At 44.0% G+C, this 17,783-nt stretch overlaps 1 protein-coding gene across 2 annotated transcripts in view; it reads right to left on the bottom strand.

Moving 5' to 3' along the window:
• The window catches only part of Serinc5 (serine incorporator 5), a 101,783-nt gene that overhangs the window by 60,695 nt on the left and 23,305 nt on the right, over positions 1 to 17,783 (bottom strand). The window contains exon 1 of one of the 2 annotated variants that reach the window (XM_085676858.2): positions 16,427 to 16,558. The exons of the other annotated variant lie outside the window; for it this stretch is intronic. The gene's annotated coding sequence lies outside the window, so the exon portion shown is untranslated. Of the gene's footprint in view, positions 1 to 16,426; positions 16,559 to 17,783 lie in introns of those variants that run through there. 2 annotated transcript variants of the gene reach the window in all.

Raw genomic sequence — 17,783 nt, 5'->3', positions numbered from 1 at the left:
AGAATTCTGGGAGGAAAAAAGTAAAGTGGCAAGATGCCATGGTTCTCCTGATCGAGATGGACTCTGGTTAGACTCACGCCAGTAAGCCACAATCACGTGGTGATACACAGATTTAATAGAAATGGGTTAACCAAGATGTGAGAGTTAGCCAATAAGAGGCTAGAGCTAATGGACCAGGCAGTAATTTAATTAATACAATTTCTGTATGATTATTTCGGATGGACCAACAAGCTGCCCACTCCTCCTGTTACAAGATATGGGGAGGGAAAAGAAACATCTACTTCTTAACACTCAAGTTTTTACTATGTGTATATTACTTTTGTTTTGTTTGGGGACAGGGTCTTATGAAGTCTATTTTGGCCTCAAACTATGTATCTGGGGGGGGGGGGGTCTTATACTCTGGATTCTCCATCCAAGTGCTAGGATTACAGGCATGTGGCATGGTACTTGACAAGTTGTCATATTTCTTTTCTTTTTAAAGAGTAGCACATGCACACTGGGATGTATGTGATCCTGTCAAAGGAGGAAGGGAAATCTATGTATTTTAGAACAGCAATGAGGTTTGAAGATGTTTCTGCAAATGAATGTGTGAATACAGTATGGACTTAAGTGATTCTCTTCCCTTCTGAGGAGTCTCCTGTCTCTCAAACAAATCACAAAGAGGAATCTGTCACTCCTGGAGTCCTCCCACTGCCCGGCTCATTTCTGAGGTATGCTCAACGCAAAGTGAAAGGTGCTTTGTCCCTGCCCGGGAAAGGCTCAAAATGAAGCCAGGCTAGCTGTTCTCACTGCTGCCCTTTTATCGAAGGAGAAACCAAAACACATGCCACAAAAGTGAATACCATCTCCACTCTAACTTCCCGGCCTTGCCCACAAGCCCTGGGAAGTCATCGCCCCATGAGGAAATGTACCAGGAAACATGAGCCAGGATGGGGAGTGGCTTCGTGTGCTTCTATTAAGTCAAAACACAATATCCTCATTACCTGGAAGCCCACGCCAGCAGTCCAAACTGAAAATAGCAACGCAGCAGAAGTCCACACGTGTCTCCAGGTAGGCGCACACATACAGGGGTACCTAACTCACACAATAGTCCTCTCTGCAGCTCAAACCTTCTTTCAGGTTCTGAAGCTCACAGCAGGTAGCTGTGAAATGGAGCAGGAATGGCTGGGGGTGATCAGAGATGGTGTGTGGGGGGGGGGGTGTCCTTGAGCGTGAAGCTTAACTCAAGGGTTTGGGTGCCAATGCTCGTGATCACACGAAACTTCTATTCTGGGTCCTTTTCTCACGAACTCACGGAGTGAAAGTCATGGTCAATCAAAAGGATGAGATTTAAAAGACACTTCTATTACAGAGAGAAAAAAATAAAAGCAGAGTGATCAAAGCTCTGCTGCAGAAAACAGAGCTCTGGAAGGCAAGCAAAGCCCCAAAGGGGCCGACCCAACAGGGGCTGCCACAGAGGTTCTATTTGCTCCTGTAAGGAGCGGGTATGCTCAAGTGTTTGTCTATGGACTCTTTACATGACTTAGGGCAGAAACTTGGAAGAGATTGAGGCAAATTTTATTAAAATTGATTAATTCTCTGAGCATAGTGAAGTTGAGTCAATAGCGACCCCCATGTTCTACACACTCTACCGGTTCAAGCAGGAATATGATTGTGCATGTTCACACACTTACTTACTTAGAGAAGTGGCCAGGCTTTGATGCCCTCTTCCACACATCTCTAACTTGTTGCTATGTAATGCCACGGCCAACATTACTACTCACGTTTGTGAGGTCTGCTGGCTGTTAAGACTATGCTGTCTTTGTTCACGTGTTTACATAACCAGCTAGAACTTTATCACGGGTCTTTTTCTTTTTCTGTCTGTGGATAGTTAAGTCTTATCATAGTTTACCAAAAGCTAACTGTAGTTTCTCTTGGCTACCTCATGGTTAACTCTTTGCCTACAGGTTGGGCTGTGGTGTTCACCTTTTTGAAATAGGCAAAATAGAATAGACGAAAAGGAACAGAAACTTTCCCTACTTAAAATTTAGTCTATTATAACTGCCAGCAAAAAAAAAAAAAAAAAAAAAGCATGAAAACACAATAGCATCTTGTGTGTATTTTCCTGGGGGGAGCTTCAACTGACCAGCACTAGCTCAGAGCCTGTCTTTCCTCTTATCTGCTCACCTCAATAATGTCACACCCAGCTGCAAGCCCTTTTACTTCTCCTGCATAGTGTTCTGGATCTCACCATCTCAATCTCGCCTCACACTCCTTAATACTAACTTGTTTTTGTTTTGTATCATAATAGAAAGGACTTGTGGAGCCCAGATCTAAAAACTAGAAAGTCAGTGTTTAAACTGGGCAGCCCTAGGACCTGAGATCCTGGACTGTACAACCAGTACTTTGCAGCTGATTTTCCTCACCCTCTGTGCATTTATGCAGGGCTCATCCTACGGCACAAGGGTTAGGGAGAGGAGTACTGGTGCCTCCATGGTGCCAGGCAGTGCATGCTGGATAGTCCATGCTGGGCTCTGCCCTTTACAAACACCTATGAAATACTGAAATGGGGTTAAAGAAGGAGTCCTTCTGCTGAGAGTGTGTACCATGTGCCCAAGGAGAATGGGAAACTTTTGTATTCCACACTATAGGTAGAACACTACACTTACACACCATTAATGAGCTATTGGTTCTGGGTTAACTTTCCAGGCCAGGCAGCACTTGGGGAGACGCAGAATTGATACCAGCAGACACTGGCCAGACTCAGTAGTCCAAGACGTGCCTGAGACAGCCAGAAAGAGGAGGGGGAAAGAATGAATGGTGGTCACCTGACCAGGGGGAGCATGGCTATGCTCTGGGATGATAAATAGTCTTTGTTCCCCTCTTTGCAAAAGCTTGTGAGCTAAAGATGAGATGGTAGCATGTTTCTACGGGGCGGGGGTTAACCTACCACCTCCTCAGATCACCGGACCCCTAGCTAATGCACAACTTAGAGATTTAGCGTCCATTTCTGCTCACTGACATGTACGATAGCAAACAACTCAAGCTCAGGTAGGACGGTCACAACTGCAGCTAGTCCTTCAGTTATAGCTGCCGCTCATCCCAGACTCAGAATGACTGTCACAACATGAACTCAACACACAGACATGCATTAGGAACATTATTTATCCCACATAGACAAAGCTTACTTATCTGTATTAGCTAACACCTGTCAATCACTTACTCTCTGCAAGGGACAATGATTACAGTTACTGCTGTCACGGCTGTCACCTCTGTGAAAGAGCGGAGGCCAGGGCTCAGGGACGTGAAGCAACTTACGGTGACAGAGCTGGTGAGGAAAGAGCAGGGTTTCATGTGGTGAGTTGTGCCCCACTTCCTGCTTGCTTAAGTGCTAACAGAACAGATCACACTGGCCAAACCTCCTTTCTCTAAAAGGGAGATGGAATTAGAAGGGGTAAGCATGGAAGAAGCAATTTTTCTTTTCTGCTCTACAAAATAAGGGGCCAACAAGTCACCCCCTTCTCTGCTCATCTTCTCTGGCAGCAGGGGACCTGGAAGTGTTCTCTGCTCCTTCTGTCAAGCAGATCAATTACCAAGGCACCAAATTCCTTACCTCCTCCCCAAATTCTTCCCTGTACTAAAATCCCAGCTCGTACCTCTACAGAAATAACCAGGCCATCCACTCACTCAGCCAGTATTTGTTTATGCGTGTCTATTAAGAGCAGCATTTGCAGCCAGGCTTTGGCAGTGCACGCCTTTAATTCCAGCACTCGGGAGGCAGAGGCAGGAGGATCTCTGTGACTTTGACATCAGCCTGGTCTGTAAGAGCTAGTTCCAAGACAGTTAGGGCTGTTATACAGAGAAACCCTGTTTGTCCCCCGCACCAAAAAAAAAAAAAAAAAAAAAAAGAAAAGAAAAAGAAAAAGAGAGAGAGAGAGAGAGAGAGAAAACAGAACAACATTTGCTCCTGGGAATGTGGCAGTGAACATGGAATTTCATTCCTATCACTGAGAAGAAAAGAAAGATATTTGTAAAAATGACTAACTACATGTTTAAGAAAAAAAAGATGTCAGGCACTTGGTGACCCAAGTCTACAATCTCAGCACTTGGAAGGCTAAGGCAGGAGAACTGCAATAAGCCTGAGGCCAATCTGACCTAGGCTACAGAACTATAACCTGTCTACAAAAACAAACAAGATACAGAAAGAGAAGGAGTAACAAGAAAAGAAAATTGACTAAGGGGAAAGATGAAAACGAAGGAAATTTGAATGTTCAATAACTGGAGTATAGATCAACTGATCACGTACATTTCAGCAGATTCCCATTTCGAACATGCTCACTGCAAGGATTTCCCATCATACAGCAAGTCCTCTATGGTGGTAACCGAAGACAGCTAATAACCTAACAAGACAGAACCTAACAAGAGAGAACAGTAAGAAGAACACAACCCAGAAGATAGGCCAATATGTCAACAGCACTGAAGAGCTACAGGACAGGAGTGAGCATACTGATCTGTATTTTCTGAACTCCGAACAACTATCTAGCTTATAGTTAGAAAACCACTGCCCCAAGTTTTCAGTTTGGAAGAAAACAAACAGCATGCCTGCTCCATCTTGTAGTTGGGGAGCACTTAAACGTTTGCTAAATGAGTCAGCGAGCTAATAAAAGAACTCTATTCAGTCAGGAGGCTACTGCAAGACCCAGGTAACTGAGACACAAGAGATTAAAGATTTCTACTGTACTCTTAAAAATATTGAAGATGGTAAAATTTACATGTTTGTACCACACACGGAAACACAACCATTAAGGCTGGGGATGTGGTCCTGTGGTTAAACATGTGTCTAGTGTGTGAGAGTTCCTGACTTGGATTCCTTAGCATACACAAACAAACAAATAACAAATAAATCTCTGGGGCCCGGCTAATCATTTTTTCTTCTGTTTAACTAGTATAACTAAACCTCTACTTGGTGGGACCTAGAGCAACAGTGAGAGAAGTGAAAATACTAAACCACTACCTAAAAGGTCAAGCAGGTGAAGAGGAAGCTGTGAAGCACAGAGCCTAGAAATGGGCGCTCCTATAGACCTGTCTCTGCCTCGAGACTTTTCCTCTTTGGTTCAAGAACATCCTCAGGCTGCCAGGCTTCTCCGTGGGTCTAGCTAGGCAGCAGGACACCAACGGCTGTCAGACAGGAGTTCCTTTTCACTATCACAAAACACACAAGTTTCCACAAAAAGTACAGTCAAGAACCAATTCAGTGTCCTTGGCCACCAGAACCAAATCTGCAAAATCCAAGGACAGGTTGTGAACATCCACAAAGCCAGCACCTGTGATGGAGTTACAATGGGGCCCTGGACAGAGCTGTTCTTTTGGGGAGCTTTTTCTCACGCAGATAGGGTTACTTTCCACACGAAAGAATGTTTATAGAGTTCTCACTCTCGGGCAGCAGATGGAGTCTTCTGAGCATGCCATCACACTCCCGCCCCTACTTAGGTGCCGTACAGAAAACATCACACAGGACAGTGGCTATTCTTCACCTTCCAAAGGGACTAAACGGAAAATTCTAGGAACATGTAATACATAAGTCTGAAGTAAGTTTTATTACAGTTATTGTTAGAATTGTTCAATTTTATTATAATTTAATAGTGTTAATCTTTTACTATGACTAACAAATTAAAATTTCTCATATTTACATATAGTGAAAAGCAGAGAGTAAATGTTGATGCAGGATGCCCTTCTGTATGCTGTGAATATGTGTTGTTTTCATTGGTTGATGAATAAAACTGCTTTGACCTATGGCAGGGCAGAATATAGCTAGGCAAGAAAGCCAAACTGAATACAGGGGGAAGGAAGGCAGAATTAAGGTAGACGCCAGCAGCCATGATGGAAGCAAGATGTGAGATAACAAACCACAAGCCTCACGGTAAAGCACAGACTATTAGAAATGGGTTAATTTAGTTGTAAGAGCTAGTTAATAATAAGCCTGTGCTAATGGACCAAACAGTTTGTAATTAATATTAAGCCTCAGAACAGTTATTTGGGAACTGGAAGGCAGGAAAGAAAACTCCATTTACAAATGGTGCCCAACGTCTCGCATAGATCCACATCAGACCTGAAAAAGTTTAAAAAAGGTTCTGAACCCACAGAAATGGAGCCACACTGGGTTTCCTAGTCTCACAGTCTCATGCCAGCAGCAGCACAGAGACACATCTACCAACAGCTGTTTGCAAGATGGAGCCAGCAGCCAGCCGCCATGAGCTACGCAGCAGGACAGGTTTCTGCAGTCTCACAAAGGCCTCAGTACAGAGAGGTTAATCAGCTGTGCACTCTACGGTGGATTTACAGTGGATTGTTGCTCATACAGACAAAAAGGGCTAAACAATACACAGTAAAAGAGGTCCAGATGGGAAAACCTCTAAACAGGTTCCAGTGTGTTTTACAATGTCTGTAGACTTAAGAAAGAAAATGGGTATAGGCAGTTATAGAAATAAAGTTTTAAAAAATAAAACAAAGTCTCTAAAGAGATAGTGAAAAATAATATAAGAGAAAAAAGCCACGTAAAAATGAGAAATAAACAAGGAGTTTGGATTCTGTATATTATTGTAATGATTTTGAATTTTTTGATGGTTGAAAGGCAAGAAGAGACAGCTGCTGGGAGACATGGGACTGGAAGAAAGGCTGATAAAATTCACCAACCTAAATGTTTTTAAATGCCTTAGCTTTAAAACAGAATTTTTAAGATGCATTGCTTTGGAGAAAAGGTTTTGCTTGTGTTTCCACAGGAAACAAGAGGCTATGAACTCTGTCCAGGTTAAGATGGACCAGCTTTGATCAAGGGAAACTTCCTGAGCCTTGACAAGTGTTATCTATCAACAAAGGTTATAATTGGTCTTTCCAAAACTTGAATATTATCTCAGATTTTCTCAGGGACCCTAAATATACTTCCTAGCAATTTGGAGAAAACGACATCCACATTCCCAAGAGCTTTGGGAGGTATGGATGGTCTTTTGTTATTTGGTAGGTTATGGGTGTTTGTTATATTTAGGGGAATACAGGATATAAAAAACAACTGTTAATCTCAAAATAATTTATATTGCTATAGATTTTGTTTTACTGATACAAATTTAAGGTCAATTTTGTTGTTTTATATATATAATTCTATTCTTGTTTAAAATGTTATGTTTATGCAGAGCATTTAAAAAAGTAATGAATAGTTAAGAAATACAAATTAATAGCCATTTAATAGCCAAACTTATAGACATATTATTTAGATTTTCTAGATATACAAAGATATATTTCAAGTGGATAGGTAATCTTCAAACACTTCAAAGTCCTATAGAATATGGCATTTAAACTGTTTTAAGAACTTAGAATTTTTTGGACATGAGACATCTGCTTCTGAGAGCACCAATTACTTTGAGAGAATGATGGACATCAAAGAAATTCCTTATGGAGTTTGCTTTCTGTGTGGCAAGGTTAGTCATTTGGGCAAGAAACTGCTCTTGCCTGGGCTGCTTGATGTTATGCTGTATAAACTAGACCCACAGAAAAATGACTGCTGATCTTGCCAAAACAAGGCAGGACAGTCCTTCAGGGTTCCTGCTTCATGAAAGAGTCTGCCAGACATTCTGCAGGACAAAGAAAGTGACTGACAAATTTTGCCAAAATATGCAGGATAGTCCTTCAAATTTCCTGCTTCACTGAGAAATCTGCCAAGTGTTATAGGCCTATACGCTGAAGATGGATGCCCCAATGTTACAAAAGAACTCTGGGTGATGGTCTAAGTAGCCTGACGTCTCTGTTATTTCTAGAATTTTGGAAATTGTATACAATATATTTCCTGTTTACTCAGGTAGTATTATAGCCTTCTGAGGTCTTTGGTGGAGCTAAAGATTAGATAGCTATAGTTTTCCTCAGTTATGATATAAGATAAGTTAGAAATAAAACTTTAAACTCACAAAGATAGGGCAGATGATAGATTATTTTCTTTAATTTTGCCTAAAACAAGTAGACTAAATACTATAACTATAATTCTTGCTTGATATCTGTTTAGTTATTTATAATTTTACAATGTTAAAGTTAAAACCTTCCTTTTCAATTAAAGAGAAAAGGGGAGATGATGTGAGATGCCCTTCTGTATGCTGAAAATATGTGTTGCTTTTATTCACTGATGAATAAAGCTGCTTTAGCCTATGGCAGGGCAGAATATAGCTGGGCAGAAAAGCCAAACACTTCCAGGAGAAAGAAGGCAGAGTTGGGCAAGACACCTGGAGCTCCCATGGAAGCAAGATGTGAGGTAACAAGCCATGAACTTTATGGTATAAACTATTAGAAATGGGTTAATTTAATTTTAAGAGCTAGTTAATAATAAGCCTGAGTTAGTAGGACAAATAGTTTGTAATTAATATTAAGCCTCAGAGTGGTTATTTGGGAATTGGCAGGTGGGAGAGAAAGTTACAGTTATAATATGTAAAGTTGGTACTTATCCATGGTTGCAGGTATCTACTGAGGGTTTTGACAGTATGCCCTACAGACAAGGCAGAATGACTATGCATTCCAGTTGGTTGGAAAAAGGGATTCTTCAAGGCTTAAGGTTAAAGGTAAAAAAAACTTTACCTTTCTCTGAGTTCAAGAGAAAACAGGCTTTCCTAAGAGGTAGAATACTGGGAGTAAGTCTCCTCGAGTTCAGCATTACTGATGTTGGGGTGAGGGTGGGGTTTTAATTGCTGTAGAAGATGGCCTGTGCTCTATGTCACATTCTGCCGTGCTCCCGACCTCCTTCGTGGCCTCCTCAGCTAGATGCAGTAGCAGTGCTCCCTCTCCTTCACAACTCAGTCATCAATGCTCCAGACAACTGCTCCTTGGCTGAGAACCACAGACTTAAGAGCCAAGAACAAGAGTAATGGATTCAGATGGGGGTTCATATGCTGTAGTGTGAACTGGAGTCTGAACCCAGAAGAATATCCCAACAACATCGGAAAGGTGATTCTGTGCACATAACCACACCTGCATGGGCTGTGTGGTTTTCCAACCAAAGCTATCTGCATCCTTTCATTATTGGTGAGGAGAAAGTATGGATGCAGAAGCATCATTTGTACCCATCAAGGGGCAGTATCTGTGGTAAAACAGACAAAGGGGTAGGAGTGGAGGGGACGGGAAAGAAAACCTCAAGTTCTAGAAGAAAATGTTGCTAGGAAATGAATCCATGGAATTCAAAATGGAAAAGTCTGGAGAACTGGAGAAAACACTCACTGAGTTTAAATCACTATTGCAAATTAGTTTTAAACACTCTTCTCAAAGGTGGAAAGAGAATCTTGCTTATCTTACTTTATAAATAACAGCTTATCAACTGTCAATTACCGAAACTCTAAACCCCAAATCTGCCTCCTGTGTCATGGGGATTATGTGGTAATGGAGAGATCTGGTGAGCCCTTTCCAAGAGCCACTGAGTGCCAGCTCAGTTCCCAGAGCCTGCCAAGCCACAAAGCACTCTCCAGGCTGGAGACTAGGTCAGAGAGCCACGGAGATGGGGAAATATGCTCTGGCACGGGAACAGCAGTGAGTTCATTTCACTGCTCTCAGAGAGCCAGGCCAGGAGTGCCAGTGTGAAGGGCTTCATGGGGAACACACTTCTTTTCAAGCAAAATTTTCTGCCCAGATGCATCATGTAAGACACTTGGATGCACCATAATGCTACAAACAATTCAACATTCGCATGAGAAATGTGCACCAAGGCTGCCTAGTAAAGCAACACTGACCCAGGACCTGACATGCAATCTCTGCCCTCAGGAAGCTCACATTCTAGTAAATAAATTTTACCACTTAACACCCTGGAAAGCCAAGCCAACCTGGGGCACGTCTGCAAATGTAGGTGGAAAGCCTTGAATGTAATCTAGTCCCCTCATTTTTCTGAAGTGAGACCGGATGTCCAGAAAGGCGGTGGGTTCAAGAACAAATTCAGTGATGGACAGTGGACAAATAACAACTCCACGAACAGGAACAACGCGGCATTCTGGAAGAGGGTTCAGCCGGTAACTTGGCCTCTGGGCTCCGCGCTTCAGGCTCTGCAGTGCAGCCGACGACAAGACACTTGAAACTGCTGCACAAGTCATGGTAGACAAACTGGAGCAGCGCTCCGCTCATCCCAGCCAACGGGCAGTAAGAGTCTAGTGCACTTTGAAAGGTTGCCATCACAACCAGAGAAAGCCAAAAGATGGAGAACAATGTCCTAACCTCAGGCTGGTCACAAAACCGAGTGGCTTCCCGCAGCTACAGCTGTGTCCTGATCAATGCCTAGCCTTAATGAACCTCCCCCCAACCTTCTGAGAAGCAAAGAACAGGAAATTCCCTACCCACCCCTCCTCCATTCCATGTAGGGTCACATCCCCTGCCCACACCACAGAAAAGCTGGTACTCAAGTAAAACCTTGGGACCGTCCAGTGAGAAGGGTTTCTCTTTGTGCTTTGTTTTTGAAGCAGGATCTCATATAGTACAGGCCTTGAGCTCATTATGTAGTTGAGGATGACCTTGAACTTCTGATCCTCCTGCCTCCAACTCCATTATGCCTGGTTTTCCTGGTGATTGATCCCGTACTTCATGCATACTGGGGAAGTACTCTAAGGAATTGAACATCCCTAGCCCCAAGATGGTTCTAAATTTGTCTCACAATGAGAGCTCTGTCCACACTTTACCAATCTTAGATTGCTTAGGGTAGTCAGGATTCCATATAATACTATTCACAAAATGTTCAATAAACAAGTACAATTTTCATGTAAATCAGAAAAAGAGGTGTCAGGCAACTAGGCTCTGGTCTGAAAAACAACTGTGCCATGGTGCCAAAGGCAAGAGCAGAGTCGAGGGACAGAGAGGGGAGGGAAGGAAAGGCCCACACTAATCCACAGGCCACCCTCACCCTTCCAAAGCACCCTGCTCTGGATGAAGGGCTGTGGGGACCTGAGCGGGCTTACTGGACAGTTCTCCCTTATAGCTGGGACAGCAACTGCACTCATTTTCTACAGCCGAGAAAATACTCCTCACGGTTATATTACCAGCCATCAATCCCCAAAACATTAGGAAGCCTCATCCTCACTCTCTTCTCCTCTCCTCACGGAAATCCAGCTCCTTTTCCCCCTTCCAACGTGAAATGCAAAGAACCAGTGTTGGCTCGGTCCCTTAAAAGGTATCACAAGTTCATTACCTTTCCCAGAGGCAGCACTGTTCAGTCACCTAGACGGCTGTCCCAGGACCGTTCACTCCCTTCTGAGCCAGTCCTCTTTCCGAGGCTGGGACCCAACCCTATACAGCTGGTGTGGGAAGCTTGCCGTCACGGCACACTGCCTCAATAGCAACAGTTGTAGACAACTGTCACACACATGCAACTCCCCCGTATAACCAACTGAGAAGTGGCCTGTTTAAAATGTCCCTACAAAGGAGTCACAGCCCAGATGAAAATGCAGTTCAATGCACTTGCATGCCTGGGGTTCCTGGATTCAATCCCCAAAACACAGTACATCAGTAGGTGAAATTAAGTAAGAGTCACTTCTGCCAAAATACCAATAGAAATGCATATAGTCGCAAGCAGGGCCTTCCTGCTTCAGCCTTTATCTTCTTTATTCATTAGGCATCAGGGGATCTAAAGAGAGGTTCCCCAGATCACTTTCATAAATAGATCATTGCTCACACTGGAAGCAGTGTCCCCTCTACTTTTAAAGGCAGAACTCTTTTATCCTCCCTAGACTATGAAAGCCAGCACTCCAGCATCAAAGTCAAATGTGAGGACCTCAAAGCCAGGCGGAAACATAAAATGTGAGCTGTTAATTGGGCTGGGAGGTAAACCCGCCCAAGGGAGAGGCAGTTCAGGAAATTAATCTTAATTATTGTTATTTGCACAGTCAAACCCAGTATTTCTCTAGTCAGCTGGTGGAATGAATGTGGACTGAGCAAGAGGGGTACCTTTGAAGACTCTACACCTGACCTGTCCCATTCATTCCTTTTTGAAGGAAAACCCAAGGTTGTTGATTTTCAGGGAGGCCAAGGAGGGAGCCAGGATGGGCTAAGATGGCTGAGTCACAATGACTCTGAAGGGAGCTACCACCATCCATGGAGAAGAGGATCAGAGGGGCAGTAGACCTGAGCTCCCAGACAGAAGCTGGTGGGGAAAGGCAACAGAATAGGACATTCTGATTTGGTGGTGATACGAGGGGGTTAGACTAGGAGAGATTAGCCAGGTGGGTCAGCAGGGCAAAGCCTGGGTGGCAACGAGTGTGTATTCTGGGCACAGTTGGGAAGAGCCGGAGCTCTTCAGCAGCCCTGGTAAGAAATGGAACAGTGAGGCAGAAGGCAGTCATCATGCAGATCAGCCCAGAGCAGAAGAAAAGCAAGAACTGCTTCCCCACAGAAGACAGGAGCACCTCTGCTTGTGACACACCTAATGGCTCATGGGCCAGCAGTACGGGCATGCTGGGAGTTTCTAGGCTCCATCCTAACCCACAGAATCACACCCGGAGCCTGTACTGTAAGATCACGTCTCCAAGTGACCATCAGGAACCAGTCCAACAGCTGGTGCAGACTTCAGTTCAACCTGTGATTAAATTACACCACGCCACATGCCTGACAGCAGTGTCCCCATATTTATTCAAAGGACCCCTCAGTGGTGGTGAGCACGGCAGGGAGGTCTCCAGCAAGATCAAACACAACTTCAGTGTAATAAAATGATGCAGACAGACTAGGAGGTCATCTTGAAGAAGTCTTTAGTACAGAAATATGCTAACAGACATTCTTGGGAAAGAAAACACCACTCGGGGCTGAGGGATGTAGGAGCCAGCCATGATAAGCTAAATAGAAACAGAGGACCCAAATGAAGTTCTTTACTTCCAACCATTATCACCTGCCAGAGTAGGACTCAGCCATCAACAAGTTTAATGGAGGCCTGAGTTTCAGTAGTTTACCCTGAAGCAATACCTGGTTTCAGGAAGGACCATAACTGAGATTACCTGAGCACCACCCAAGAACAGACCATCCAAAGGAAATGCCTTAAGTTCCAACCGCTGTAGATAGGATCACCTGCCAGAACACACTCACCAGGACACCCCTAGACAAATGTCAGCCAATCAGGGGTCCTGAACCTCAGAAACCCCTCAGCCCCACCTTTACTACTATAAAAATCCAACTCTAACTGAGCACAGGACTATCCAATCATTCCAATACATTGGACACATGGAGAGACCAAGTTTGCAAACTTGTATAAAATAAAGGCTCTTTGCTTTTACATACGGGACTCAGTCTCCTTGTTGGTTTTGGGGGTACCTTCATAGATCTGGGCATAACAGTGACCTTTGATTCTCTGTCACAGTCTAGCTTGCCAGGTTTTCAACACTAAGCTTGAATTTATAAGTTTTATTTCCTTGGGCTTCAGTGCTTGTTTTGGTTTTTGTTTTGTCTTAATATTTATTTTTTTTGTAGATCTGGGAATAGAACCCAGAGTTTTGCCAAGCTAAGGAAGTACTACTCTACACTAAGCTACATTCCTAGTCTGCCTAAATTTTTAAATTAATGACTATGTAATTTTTAGTAAATCAAATAATAGAAACTTATAAACCAGAAAAAATTAAGTCAACTTAATTTGTTACATTCTACATAAAATATGACTTTTATTTATAAAATACATTCTATCAGTATAAATTAAAGATAAGAATGACCCCAACAAAATCAACAATTATCAGGGAAAAAAAACACCATAAAGTGAGATTAAGTAATAGATTTGATAAGATAGTCCAAACCTCACTCTTGGCTGCTGTTGTAAGCAGACACCGCCCTGTCACGGGGAATATCCAACTGTGCTGTCCCAAAGAAGACTCACACCCACGAGTGGACAGACCACTGTCCCAAGTGACTTCCAACGGGAAGATGACAAGTGTGGTGTCTGCAGAGACACGTGAGAATCTGCAGCTTTCAGTTCCACTGAGAGCAAAATGGAGCCGTGCTGGAGCCAGTCCTGAAACAAGGCCTCGCCCTCTCGTACCTGGACTTCACACCCAGCTCCTTAGACCACTTATGCTTCACATGCCATCCCACGAGGTAAAACTCCATTGTGATTTCCTACTACTTTACAAGAACAGAACATAATATACTTACTTTCAGATTTTCTGTATTTCCAATGCCCAGGTCTCTGAGGTCTTGCTGACCCAGGAGGGGCTGCCCAATGCAGGGCAAGTTCATGCCTAGAAATAGCAAGCTATTTCCCTGCTAGCACAACTTCAAATCAACCAAGCAAAAGCTCCCCCTCCACGCTTTCCTCCCCCAGGCCCTGCATTCTAGAAAGGAACAGCCTTCTACCAATTACCCCAGGTTCTGAATCAGACTAACACCCAGAATCCACTGAAATTAGCCCGCCACCTCACCTCAGCACATACACACTAATCTTATGGGCCTGTCTCAAGGAAGCCACATCAAAGGAACAACTTCAGCCTGCTTCTGTGGCTTCCCATGTAGCTGAATGGTGTGCCTTGTCCCTTTCCTCTTGACAGCTCTCACCATTACTTGTGCATTGTAGTTGTCCCCTGGCCTGTGGACCTCACCCACCTGAATAGTAACAGACCTTACATTTCAACACACACACACACACACACACACACACACACACACACACACACACACCACAGTTTAATTTTTATTTCTTAATCCCATAAATTTTCCTTAAGCCTTCACCACCTGCTCCCCATTATGTATGGGCAGATGGCAAGCAGAATGAACACAGCACAAACACTAATGGGAAATTGGGAATTCTATGGTATTTAGCTTGCTGTTTTATATACAAATACGCTTGGGGTTTGGGAGAACAGATAAGTCATATTTCTGAAGTCATATCTGATTCTTATCTCTAGCTTTCTCACTGGACACAGTACAAGGAACATGCTTTGCAAAGAGCGACCCACCCCGAGGATGGGATTTTCAGTGAAAGTCAATGCTCTGATGAAATAAACTGCACTGTTACACAGCAAATTCTGGAAACTGTCAAGCATCCTCCGGAATGGACTAAAAGGAAGCACAGCTGTCAACGTGGCCAGAAATAGGTGAAAATCAGAGCCACGGAGGCTTTCTGCCCAGCACCCACTATATAGAATAGGGACCTCCGTTCTTGATCATTCCTCCTGTTTCAAGCCCACGCTCACCCCTACCCTACCCCTCCCCTCACTCCCTCATACACACCTCACCCTCACCCTCCCCTCACCCTCACCCCTGTTAAGGGCTTTCACTTCATCTTAACAAGACTATGCTGAATCACAATCCCTTTTCAGAAACCCGAGTCTCTGAAAGGCCAACTACTACAGAAACCTTTAGGAATGACCGAAACCCTGATCTCTGACCCCAAAGTCCATCTGACTTCGGAAGTCAGTTCTCCCTTACCAAATCTGGGATATCTAGAATATACTATTTTGATCTCTCTTCCACCTGGTCCCATAAAAAAGTCTAAAGTCAAGGAGACCTTACAGGCAGTACCTGCAATGAGCCTAGTACAGCGGCATGCTAGATGGAGGTTAGCCTTCCTCACCTGCCCTCACTGAGGGCCAATGTGGAACTCACTCTGCAGACACAGCCACCGTCACAGTGTTCAGAAAAGCATTCTTAAAATGTTCTTAAATAATGGAAAACGCATGTGTCTGATAGGGTCCACTTAATCCTCCCAATAACCCTTGATCTACATTGGATCTTGAGTGTTCTCCCAAGGCCATGTGTCATATACCAGATTATGGGCTAAAGAGAAGAAACAGAACCTTTAAGCAGTGGAACCTAGTGGGAAGACTGTTACAGGGTGGGATACCCTTGAAGGGGTTTTGGGAACCTCAACCTCTTCCATGTGTCTTCTTGGTATGACCACATGAATGAGCCACACTCTCTTATGTATTCCCCTATGACGTATCATGTCATTGTAGGTCCACAGCAACTGAGTGAGAGACTTGAGGACTGACCCTCTGGAGCCAGGAGAAAAAAATCCTCCCCCCAACTCGGGCATTTGTTAAAGAACTAGGAAACAGACTAACAGATAGGGTCCTCAGCTATTGGTGAGGATTCATTTAATCCTTCCACAGCCCACAAATACTCTCAAGTACTTCTTATGGATGAGAAAGCATCCCTTTAAAATACTTTGCATAAATATGTGCTACTTTTAAAATCGTAACAAACATAAAAATAATGATGATCTTAAAGAATTCAGGAAAATGTAAAATAAGCAGAAGACAAGGGACAGGAGAGAGAATTGGAGCAATGTCAAGTCCATTCACCCGTAAATGAGAAAAACCCGACAGACACCAAGTCAGTCTCCTGAAGTCCCAGATGGGCATCTCCCCTGCATTCTCCCCTGCACAGCTGTGCACAGCTCCTCTACATAGCGCAGCCCAACAGCTGCCCACATGTGGTATCTGTTTACACGTAACTAACCTGACAAACGCACCTTAAGAGAGGAAGAGTTTATTGTGGTCCAGCTCGAGGGTCCAGCGCACCACGGCAGGGAAGTCACAGTCCGGAAGCAGAGTGCTCACAGTCAGTTGCAGCAAATGGTGGCTGCACTCAGTGCAGGGCTTTCCAATTGCTCTGCATGGATCTTGGTGCTGTTGACAAGAATGCTCTGTTGACAGAGCAGCCCAGCCTAGGCTTCCCAGGACTCGAGTCTCATCTCTTCAAACTCAACTTGGCTCACAGTGGCTTATCTGGTGGCTTCTCTTTCCACTGCTTAAGGAAATCCCAGGGGACAGGAAAACAAAGATGCCCTTCCTCTGAGGGACAATCTGCTCTCTGGGAAACTGCAGCAGCTTCATGACTCAAACTTTGTATCTGGGCCCCAGAAAAAGAAAAACAAATAAACTATTCCTCCTTGCATTTCCGCTTTCCAACTCCTTGATTATCCTTTTCCAGGGGGCCTGAGCAGGTTTTTAACCACGCAGAACAAAGAACAAACATCAACAAAGACAAATGCTCATTATGCAGCGTTTGCTGCCAAGGCCTGGGGCAGATGCGACGCCGTGTGGACAGTTTCTCCCGGCTGGCGAAGCAGTCACTGTCATTACCGTCACGGCGGCTGTGGGAAGCTCAGACTCTTCCCAATGAGACGGTCACAGCTATTGCTCTGCAGAGGTGACGACAGGACCAACTTAGGAGCAACACCAAAGCCAACTTAAGAAACCATCCTACCAAAGTGGAAAAGAACAGGAAAATCACACTTTATACACATGTGTATAGGCACACATATGTGTCCATATAAGATCTCTCAGTGGCCTGGGACTGGCCAAGTAGTGTGGTCTGGTTGGCAAAGGAACCTGAGGATCTATGTGTCTGGCAAGGACTATGATCACAAGCATGAGCTTTTCTGATGTGGGTCCTCGGGGTGGAATTGGGTCTCATGCTTACAAAGCAAATACTTTATTAACTGGTCTCTCCATTCCAGGCCTAGAACCACACTTTAAAAAAGAAATCAATAATTATTTTTTACAACCCAATCAAAATGTATTTTTAGTTTAATAAATGACTGTATCAGACTAGAAGCTGAAGACGATCCCTATGGCAGGGAAGTGTGCTTCTGACGGCTCCAGGGCTCAGGGCAGTCTTACTGACAGATGGACGGTCCAGCAACAACTGCTACAGTAGATGCTGTGTGTAAACAGAACCATCTCTCAGGTTTCCACCAGAATCTATAGAAAGCCTGTGCAGTAACAATCAGATCTCTATGAACATTTGACGTCATTATTATTCACAGAGATGAGTCAACCATCTCAGAAAAACCAGTTGCCAGTCCCCAAAGTAAGTCCCTAGCT

This window comes from Myodes glareolus, chromosome 15 (genome assembly GCF_982192425.1).
Source record: "Myodes glareolus chromosome 15, mMyoGla1.1, whole genome shotgun sequence".
NCBI lineage: Eukaryota > Metazoa > Chordata > Mammalia > Rodentia > Cricetidae > Myodes > Myodes glareolus.
This window is presented reverse-complemented; position numbering and strand designations above follow the sequence as displayed.